At 43.3% G+C, this 11,301-nt stretch overlaps 1 long non-coding RNA gene across 1 annotated transcript; it reads right to left on the bottom strand.

The window, feature by feature from the left end:
- Positions 1–1,084: 1,084 nt before the first annotated feature.
- LOC141265625 (uncharacterized) lies at positions 1,085–7,292 on the bottom strand. Its single transcript, XR_012320134.1, has 3 exons — positions 7,023–7,292; positions 5,413–5,551; positions 1,085–2,445 (listed from the first exon to the last, which is right to left on the bottom strand). It is a non-coding gene; the product is annotated as an uncharacterized lncRNA (long non-coding RNA).
- Positions 7,293–11,301: the final 4,009 nt, after the last annotated feature.

Below are 11,301 nucleotides of genomic sequence, written 5' to 3'. Positions count from 1 at the left end.
AGGTTGTCATACGTCAGTTGTGTAAGTCAGAAATGAATTTAGTAGTCCATGAATGTGTGATAAAATTCTGAAGCATTCTTTCATGCACAGGCCAGGCTTGACGAGACAGGTGTCACATTGATAAATGGTGTCCTTGCGTATCCCCCTTCGGTAACACACTCTGCACCTCTTTCGTTCCTGTTTGAGGGACCTCCCCCGGGAAATGCTGGCATGGTACAATTCGAGGTCCTTCAGTTCCGGAAGTACTGGGGCCCTCTCCGTCACCATTGCCAAATATCAGGGCCTTGATCACTACCTCCTGGAACTGAAGGTAAAATGTAGAAGTCTGGCCTGCACATCGTGATAGCAGGAAAGCGTTGTGCTTCTGTACGATGTGCTCGGCCAGCTTCTTGTACCACACCTTGGCCTTTCTCAAAGCACTGTATGGCTGGAGGACTTGATCAGAGAGGTCAACTTACCCTCTTGTCCTTGTAATTGACCACCAGCAGGTGGTCGCTACCTTGGGCTCTGCTCTCACCTCTTCTGAGTATCTGCCCAATTAGTGTCTTTGGGAAGCCTCTCTGATTTTTGTGGACAGTACCGGAGGCTGCGATACCTCGCACAGAGAGGGACTTGAAGAGTGGGATGCTATTATAAAAGTTATCCATGTAGAGGTGATAACCTTGATCCAGCAGTGGGTGCACCAAATCACACACAATTTTCCCATTCACTCCCAGAACAGGGGGACATTTAGGGGGTTCAATCCTGGAGTTCTTCCCTTCATAAACTTTAAAGTTGTGAGTGTACCCTGATGTACTCTCACAAAGTTTGTACACCTGGCACTCTTATTGGGCAGGTACTGCCGGAATCCACACCTCCCGTTAAAATGAATTACGTACTCATCCAAGCAGACGTATCTTTGGGCACTGTATTGCCAAGTTTTTAGCAAAAAGGTTCGGATATGGCTTTAAAGAAGGCAACCACTTGTAATATAATGCAATTTTATTTCTAATAGTTAATTTGAAAGATAAAATACAGAATCAAAGGAATAGTATGATATTATGATATTTCGTACATTTTTGTAGATTAGAGGTTACAAAGGTTAAATACTTATAAAGGTTACATACTTACTATTAGATAGAAGAAGAAAAAGATTTCCCTAGTAGCATTTACATCATCTGTCTGGAAACTTCAGCTGGAGAAGCGTTCAGCGATGGGCAGAGAATGAGTCTTAGGTCCTACACTGTGAAAAGCGTCCTCTTCACAGGTCCACAATGCTTCTGCCATAATTGAATTCTTCAACAGCTTTTATATTTTAGAAAAAGGCTTACCCAACCTAATATTACATAAGCATGAAAGTTCATAGGTTGTTGTCCAACATTCCAATCCCGTGACAGTGGCCAGCTATCGCAGATAAGCAATACCGGACAAGACCTGTTCACGGACCATTCTACTTCTGTCATAATGTTTACATATGATAAGAGTAAATCCTACATCGGGTTATAAATCAGAACAAGGTTTTCTTCCCAGACAGTATATTGTGTTAAGAAGCTATGTATCAGTGAGATACATTCACAGATAAGTATACCTTAACACAAAATATATAATCAGAATATTAATTAAAGGTTGGATACATCATAATGGGTTTCAGATATCTAATTATATTTTTGGTACTACAATAAGCTTCTTCATCTTAAGCCATATGCCTGTAGTCTTATTTACAATATTGTGCAATCGTCTGAGTCTGGTTCTACATCGGATCTCCCATGGCGTATACAAAGGCTAAATCCCTTCAGTAATAAAGATTAAACCTCAGACTGTTAGCAAACTTAACCTAAATCTGTGTTTTAGTATGTCTGGACTAATGACCCCTAGTCTACTGAGGTAGGATACCTACATATGATGACATGTCTGGTTCCTATTTTAATTCAATATGGATTTGAAATATAAAATAGCCATTTTTCATGTGCATACTGCAATCCACCCTTGGTTATCTGAAACCATATATTATTTATATCCAATGCCATATCCCAAAGGAATAACTTCAACAGATTCAATGTTTTGAGTTTTTATAGTGATCATATCTTCAGTAATAAAATCTTCTCCAGTACAGTTTATACAAGCGTAATACGGGTTGTATATATAATTCTGAAGCACATCTTCATCTTCCACCTCCTCATCTTTGATAAATCCCCCTATCAATTTGGTCCACAGTCGTAAGGGGGTTGGTATAGCTACCATACAAGTTTCCAACACATTTGTAGCCGTAGCAGTCTTTGCCATACAAAAATGGCTCATGTTTGTCAGTTGCACCAAGTAACTCCATAAATTCTGCTTAATTTTCCATAAAGCCTAATTCTCCTTGTCCGGCGTTTCAATTTCCCTTCTGTATAACGGTTGGGTAGTGACAGAGACCAAAAGGACCATGCCTGTAACACCGATCATCCACCATCTCCAATTTTGAATCTAAAATGGAAATATATACATTAGTCTCTGAGATAACACCTGTCTGCAGGAACATGTTCCCACTTCTCTTGTCCTGACTTCATCACTTTTAACACATTGTCTGCCCCTTGGGTGATCACCTCTGCAGGTTCCGGAGGACCTTTATCTCCAGGTTGCATCACCCAGATTTTTGCACCATCATTCAGAAAATGAGTGGAGCCAAAACCTCTGTCTCCTCCAACTGTTATTATTGTAGGAGCTGTTCCCTTGTTTATTTTCATTTTCTGGATAGAAAAAATTAACAATTGAGCTATCCTGTCTCCTTTTTGGATCAACAAGTCACTATCCCCAGTAGTCAACAGGAGTACCTTGATTTTACCTTGATAATCCTGATCTATCGCCAGGGCCGGCTCCAGGTTTTTCTGGGCCCCGGGCGAAAGAGTCTCAGTGGGCCCCTTTAACACATACCACTATTCATGATGCAGAGATACGGCGGAGAAATATATATATATAGTACAATGCAAAGATTTCACTTCTTACATTACATGAGTGATATCTATTGTAAATTCCACAATAGCTCAGAAACCGGTGAATCGCTCCACACAGAATACTGGTCCCCATATAAGGCCCCATACGGAATACTGGCCCCCATATAAGGCTCCATACGGAATACTGGCCCCCATACGGAATACTGGCCCCCATATAAGGCTCCATACAGAATACTGGCCCCCATACGGAATACTGGCCCCCATATAAGGCTCCATACGGAATACTGGCCCCCATACGGAATACTGGCCCCCATATAAGGCTCCATACGGAATACTGGCCCCCATATAAGGCTCCATACGGAATACTGGCCCCCATACGGAATACTGCCCCCCATATAAGGCTCCATGCGGAATACTGCCCCCCATATAAGGCTCAATGCGGAATACTGACCCCCATATAAGGCTCCATACGGAATACTGGCCCCCATATAAGGCTCCATACGGAATACTGGCCCCCATATAAGGCTCCATACGGAATACTGGCCCCCATATAAGGCTCCATACGGAATACTGGCCCCCATATAAGGCTCCATACGGAATACTGGCCCCCATATAAGGCTCCATATGGAATACTGGCCCCCATACGGAATACTGGCCCCCATATAAGGCTGCATACGGAATACTGGCCTCCATATAAGGCTCCATACGGAATACTGGCCCCCATATAAGGCTCCATACGGAATACTGGCCCCCATATAAGGCTCCATACAGAATACTGGCCCCCATATAACGCTCCATACAGGATACTGGTCCCCTTATAAAACTCCATACAGGATACTGGCCCCCATATAACGCTCCATACAGGATACCGGTCCCCTTATAACGCTCCATACAGGATACTGGCCCCATATAATGCTGCATGCAGGCTGTTACCCCCCACATAATGCCCCATACAGGCTGCCCCCCCCTTATAATGCTCCATGCAGGCTGTTACCCCCCACATAATGCCCCATACAGGCCCCCCCCTTTTAATGCTCCATGCAGGCTGTTACCCCCCACATAATGCCCCATAGAGGCTGCCCCCCCCTTTATAATACCCCATGCAGGCTGTTCCCCACCTTATAATGCCCCATGCAGGCTGTCACCCCTCCTCTTTATAATGCCCCATGGAGGATGTCCACCCCTCTCTTTATAATGCCCCATGCAGGATGCCCCCCCCTTCTCGTTATACTGCCCCATGCCTCCATACATTAAAAAAAAAAAAATCAAATACTCACCTCCCTTCTCCTCACCTGCTACCTGCTACCTGCTGCCTGCTGCCCGCTGCCCGCTGCTCGGGTCCGAACTCCAGCGTTGTCGGCCTCTTCCCGCTCAGCGCTCCCTGTGACGGCTCAGGGAGGGCGCGGTGTAAAGGCGTCACCGCGCCCTCTGACCCGAGACGTCACAGGGAGCGCAGAGCAGGAAGACAGCTGATCTGCGGAGGAATGGGGAGAGGTAAGTATCCAGCTGCCGGGGCTCTGAGCAAGCGGCGGAGAAGGGCGGGCGCTGACACCGTTCTCCTCCGCCCATAGCCCAGCGGGGTGCGCGACCGCCAGTGGGCCCCTCTGCCTGCTCAGGGCCCCGCCATTTGCCCGGGTGCGCCGGGTGCTGACGCCGGCCCTGTCTATCGCTCCTCCCATCTCATGAATTCCTCTCAGGGCCAAACCTGATCTTGGAGCTATAAAACCAAAATGCTCAGGAGGCATTTGCAATCCTATAGCAGTTCTGATTGCCTTTACAACCCCTATTTCTAATCTAATTTCCTCATGAGAGTGTAAATCTAGTCCTGCTGCCTGTGGGGTGGCTCTATAAGGTCCCAGAGCCCCGGGCTCTAGTTCCCAATAGAGAACGGTCTGTCCTGTGGTAGTAGCTTTTAAAGGCATGATCTGTAAATTGGGGGTATTCATTCTCATTAACGGTGTTTCCTGTTCTCCAGTTGGTCTGTTATTAAAAATGTTAAGGGCTTCACTTAACTGTTTTCTCCACCCTTTGTAGGTTCCTTTCCCCAATTTCTTCAACTGTTCTTTCAATAGCCCATTCATCCGCTCTACCAATCCTGCAGCTTGAGGATAATATGGGATATGAAAGATCCACTCAATATTATGTTCTGACAGAACTCTGCGACCTTCTTGTTCTTAAAGTGACTACCATCGTCACTCTGAATTTGCAATGGAATACCATAATATAATATTATGGTTTCCATGGTATTAATGGTACTGTTAGCATTGGCCGTTTTACATGGACAAGCAATCATATACCCTGAGTATGTATCCACGGCCGTGCATACATACACACACCCTCCATCTTGTGGAAGGGGGGCCGATGTAATCTACCTACCAAATTTGTCCAGGTAGTTTACCTCGGGCTATTTGACCCCTAACAACATGGGAGACTGGTCTTTGTTGTGAATGTTGGCATACTGGACATTTCAGAATTGTTTCCTTGATTACATCTATCTAACCTGATGGGCACCCCTCTGGTCTGCGCCCATTCAGTCAGTCCGAGCAGCTCCTCGGTGGTGTCAGTCTTTTTACTGGATTCAGTGACTGATATTTTGGACTGTTCGTCTGCTACTGAGTTGAAGAATCTTTCCAGGGTATCTGAAGCACAAATAGCATCAACATGAAACACAGTCACTTTAATTATTTGTACAATTGCCCAGATATCTTGCCACAAATCTTTTCCCCATACTTCTTTGCTATGTATACTTGTAGTCTGATAGCCCACTGCGTTCCACACATGGTTGTTACCTTGGTAACTAGCTAACCCTTCCAGTAAACCACGCTTGTTTCCTCTGCTGAGGAATCAATTGTTCAAAGGGTATCTGCTGCTCCTGAAGTCCCATAGGGACTTTGCTTAACTTCTCATGCATTGTGGAGATTCCACTAACTCCTGGTTTTGCTCTGTCCTGAATTGCCTCAATTTGCTTTCCTGTTAATTCTGTAGTTATAACCTTGCTCTCACTGAATTGTTTTGGAGTTCCATTAATCAAACTGGCCTTCGCCCCTGTATCTGCCAATATTTGTGGGGCGTGGCCAGCATGTCAATCACTTTTATCTGTCTCCCTCCATCGATCCACCATTTCAGATGAAGACATCATATTAGGAGAAAATGATGCCCCCTTCTGTTGGGCTTTGAATTCCTGTATTAAGGATTTAACTTCAGCATAAAGATCCTCAAACCCTGGTGATGTTGTCTTTGCTGGAGACGAGGAGGAAGTGGGCCCTCTCTCTCCCCATGTCCTGCCTGGCCCCTGCCTGGCCCCTGCAGGATCTTTTACTGTAATCTTTCTATTATGTGAAACCCCTGACTTTTTATTAACCTTCCCTCGCCTCCTTTTGTATTTGTACTGAGCTACACATACAGCAGCCCTTTCTGCGACATGTTCATACCCATCACATTTATCCATTAGCAGCCTATTCGAACATTGCACCACTGTCAAAGCACTCTGCATTTCACACCTTTGCTGTTGTAACGCTTGCATTCTTTGCAGCAATTGAAGCCTTTCCTCATGCTGTCTCCTATAAGCATGTAACAAAATCCATCCTCTCCTGCTCACAGCACCCAATTCCTGTTTTTTTTCCACTCTCACTTTTTGCAGACATGTCATCACATCAGCAGGTTCAGCCTCTTTTAAACATTTATCCCATGATTCACTTAATCCAACACATTGCGACCACTTTTTGGCCAAAATATGGTAAGGAGCCTGTTCCCACCCTGGAATTTCTACAGAAACACTTACAACTTCTTTTTTCTTAAAGAGAGGCATGTCTTACGCAATATCACACTATCACACAGAGTCCCTTCTACTTTCCAATAAAAAGAACTTCTGAGCCTTCTGCGTATCCTGCTGACTATGCCAAATTATGTATTGCCAAGTTTTTAGCAATAAGGTTCGGATACGGCTTTAAAGAAGGCAACCACTTGTAATATAACGCAATTTTATTTCTAATAGTTAATTTGAAAGATAAAATACAGAATCAAAGGAATAGTATGATATTATGATATTGCGTACACTTTTGTAGATTAAAGGTGTCAAAGGTTAAATACTTATAAAGGTTACATACTTACTATTAGCTAGAAGAAAAAAAAGATTTCCCTAGTAGCATGTACATCATCTGTCTGGAAACTTCAGCTGGAGAAGCGTTCAGCGATGGGCAGAGAATGTGTCTTAGGTCCTACAATGTGAAGAGTGTCTTCTTCACAGGTCCACAATGCTTCTGCCATAATTGAATTCTTCAACAGCTTTTATATTTTAGAAAAAGGCTTACCCAACCTAATATTACGTAAGCATGAAAGTTCATAGGTTGTTGTCCAACATTCCAATCCCGTGACAGTGGCCAGCTATGACAGATAAGCAATACCGGACAAGACCTGTTCACGGACCATTCTACTTCTGTCATAATGTTTACATATGATAAGAATAAATCCTACACCGGGTTATAAATCAGAACAAGGTTTTCTTCCCAGACAGTATATTGTGTTAAGAAGCTATGTATCAGTGAGATACATTCACAGATAAAGCATACCTTAGCACAGAATATATAATCAGAATATTAATTAAAGGTTGGATACATCATAATGGGTTTCAGATAGCCACTTATATTTTTGGTACTACAATAAGCTTCTTCATCTTAAGCCATATGCCTGTAGTTTTATTTACAATACACTGTGTGCAGAATTATTAGGCAAGTTGTATTTTAGAGGATTATTTTTATTATTGATCAACAACTATGTTCTCAATCAACCGAAAAGACTCATAAATATCCGAGCTTAATATTTTTGGAAGTTGGAGTGGTTTTTTTTTAGATTTGGTTATCTTAGGAGGATATCTGTTTGTACAGGTAACTATTACTGTGCAGAATTATTAGGCAACTTAATAAAAAACCAAATATCATCCCATGTCACTTGCTTATTTTCACCAGGTAAACCAATATCAGTGCACAATATTTAGAAATAAACATTTCTGACATGCAAAAACAAAAACCCGAAAAATTAGTGATCAATATAGCCACCTTTCTTTGTGATGACACTCAACAGCCTTCCATCCATAGATTCTGTCAGTTGCTTGATCTTTTTTCGATCAACATTGCGTGCAGCAGTCACCACAGCCTCCCAGACATTGTTTCGAGAGGTGTACTGTTTTGCCTCCCTGTAGATCTCACATTTTATGATGGACCACAGGTTCTATATGGGGTTCAGATCAGGTGAACAAGGGCGCCATGTCATTATTTTTTCTTCTTTTAGACCTTTAGTGGCCAGCCACGGGGTGGAGTAGTTGGATGCATCTGATGGAGCATTGTCCTGCATGAAAATCATGTTTTTCTTGATCGATACTGACTTCTTCCTGCAACACTGCTTGAAGAAGCTGTCTTCCAGAAACTGGCAGTAGGTCTAGGAGTTGAGCTTCACTCCATCGTCAACCCGAAAAGGTCCCACAAGTTCATCTTTGATGATACCAGCCCATACCAGTACCCCACCTCCACCTTGCTGGCATCTGAGTCAGAGTGGAGCTCTCTGCCCTTTATTGATATAGCCTCTAGCCCATGCATCTGGCCCATCAAGAGTCACGCTCATTTCATCAGTCCATAAAACCTTTGAAAAATCAGTCTTAAGATATTTCTTGACCCATTCTTGACGTTTTATCTTTTGTTTCTTGCTCAAAGGTTGTCGTTTTTCAGCCTTTCTTACCTTGGCCATGTCCCTGAGTATCGCCCACCTTGTGCTTTTTGATACTCCAGTAACTTTGCAGCTCTGAAATATGGCAAAACTGGTGGCGAATGGCATCTTGGCAGCTTCATTCTTGATTTTCCTCAATTCATGGGCAGTTATTTTGCGCCTTTTTTGGCCAACACGCTGCTTGCGACCCTGTTGGCTATTTGCCATGAAACGCTTGATTGTTCGGTGATCACGCTTCAAAAGTTTGGAAATTTCAAGACTGCTGCATCCCTTTGCAAGACATCTCACAATTTTGGACTTTTCAGGGCCCGTCAAATCTCTCTTCTGACCCATTTTGCCACAGGAAAGGAAGTTGCCTAATAATTAAGCACACCTTATATAGGGTGTTGATGTCATTAGTCAACACCCCTCCTCATACAGAGATGCACATCACCAGATTTACTTAATTGGTAGTTGGCTCTCAAGCCTATGCAGCTTGGAGTAGGACAACATGTATAAAAAGTATCAAAGTGATCAAAATACGCATTTGCCTAATAATTCTGCACACGGTGTACTGTGCAATCGTCTGTGTCTGGTTCTACATCGGATCTCTCATGGCATATACAAAGGCTAATTCCCTTCAGTAATAAAGATTAACCTCAGACTGTTAGTGTTGGAACCCTCCTGTTTGTTTTTTCCATCTTGTGCTTTGTGGTCATGTGACCACCTGCCTTTATATTCCAGCTCCGCCCTTTTGGCTGTGCTGGACTTCAGTGTTGTTTGACTGTTTTTCTAGCCAGGTGCTTCGGTGCCTATCTCTGTCAGTTCACTTGGTCCTTCTGGGACCTCTAGTACCTTTTTGTCAGTTTGTCTTTTTGTGTTCTGCAACAACATCCCTGTTTAAGAGGTGTCCCATTTTTGTTCCAGTCCTTAGTTCTTTTAGGGACCCCTCCCCTTATGCTATAGGTCTTCGTTCAGACTAGCCGAGGACTAAGGCGGGTCTGTTCGCAAGGAACAGGCAGCCCGCTACAACATAGGGATTCAGCTTAGTCTTACTGTAGGGACAGCTTTCCCCTATCTTTCCTTAGTGCATGTTGCAGATCATAACAGTAAGTCCAGCCCCAAATAAACACTAAAGGAAAGAAATTTGGGGATCAGTATGGCTTCCGTCCAAGTTTTGGCTCAACGCTTGCAGGGATTGTCTCTGGAGGTGGCCGAGCTCCAGCAACACGTGAGTAGCTGTTCTGGAGCGCATTTTGTGGAACCCTAGGTAGGACTGCCTGATGTTTTTTTTATGGTACACAGCAAATTTTTTTTCCTTTAAAAATGATTGTTTGTTATATTTTCGTTTGAGACCAAGGTCCTCTGGGAATGAATCACAGCGCATTGGTTTTATTATGTCACGTTTGCGCAAAGAACCACAAGGATGGGCCTTTTCTCTCCAACCTAATGATCCATGCTTAAGGTCTGTAGAAGAATTTTTTTCGGCTATGTGCCTATTATATGACGATCCTGATCGAATCTCATCTGCTGAAGCAGAACTCAGGCGTTTGAATCAGGGGTCAGGTGATGTTAAAAATTATTGCACACACTTTAGAAGATGGGCTTCAGAAGTCAAATGGAATGATCCTGCTCTGAAATGTCTATTTCTTGCTCGTCTAAGTGAAAGGGTTAAGGATTTTCTAATTGCATTCCCCGCACCTGACACTTTGCAGGATGCCATGCAATTAGCTGTTTGTGTGGATAGGAGGCTGAGATTTAGGCAGAATGAGGTAAAGACTCCTGTAATGCCAGGTCCTAGTCCCCAGAAAATCTGCTCAGATGGCGGAGAACCAATGAAGGTTGGGACGAAGTTGTTCTCCTCTCAGGAAAGAGACTGGAGGTTTGCCGAGGGATTGTGTCTTTATTGTGGTAAAGCTGACCATTTGATTAAGTATTGTGAGCTTCATTTAAGTAAAGAAAAAAAAGGTCAGGTACGCCTGTATAGCTTGTTTACGCTCTGCAGGAGTATTTCTTTCAGGGAGTACTACTATGCAGTAAAATTTGATTGAATTTCAGGTATTTGTGGATTGTGGTTCAACACTTAATGTGATTGATAAAGGGTTTTTGGAAAAACTTAAATTGAAATCCAAACCTTTGTCATCACCTATTTATGTGATTGCAGTTGATAACACTCCCTTGAAATGTATTACTCACAAGGTTGCTGCATTTCCCCTCACTATCAATGGAGTTCACCAAAAATTTTGGACTTGGTTGTATTAGATAATTTGCCCTCTCCGGTCGTTCTAGGATTGCCTTGGTTAAAACTGCACAATCCTTTTCTTGACTGGTCTAATAATGTGATTAAGCATTGGAGTCCAAAGTGCTTTGATAATTGTTGTAATGGTCGCATTGCGGCTGTGGAAAAAGGGGAATTACCTGTACCTATTCAAGATTTTTGGAGGGTTTTTTCGGAGGAGGAGTCGCAAGTTTTACCTTCTCATAGGGATTATGATTGCGCCATTGAGTTTGTTCCGGAGGCTACTTTTCCCAAGAGTCGCTTGTTTAATCTGACTATCCCTGAAAGAAAGGTCTTGGAGGAGTACATACAGACTAGCCTGGCTGCTGGTCACATTAGACCTTCTAAGTCGCCTGTGGCAGTTGGATTTTTATTGTTAAAAAAAGGACGGGGGTTTACATCCATGTCTGGATT

The sequence above is a fragment of the Phyllobates terribilis genome, unplaced genomic scaffold (assembly GCF_046119375.1).
Source record: "Phyllobates terribilis strain yellow unplaced genomic scaffold, ASM4611937v1 Scaffold_4__5_contigs__length_816908805, whole genome shotgun sequence".
In the NCBI taxonomy this organism is placed as follows: Eukaryota; Metazoa; Chordata; class Amphibia; order Anura; family Dendrobatidae; genus Phyllobates; species Phyllobates terribilis.
This window is presented reverse-complemented; position numbering and strand designations above follow the sequence as displayed.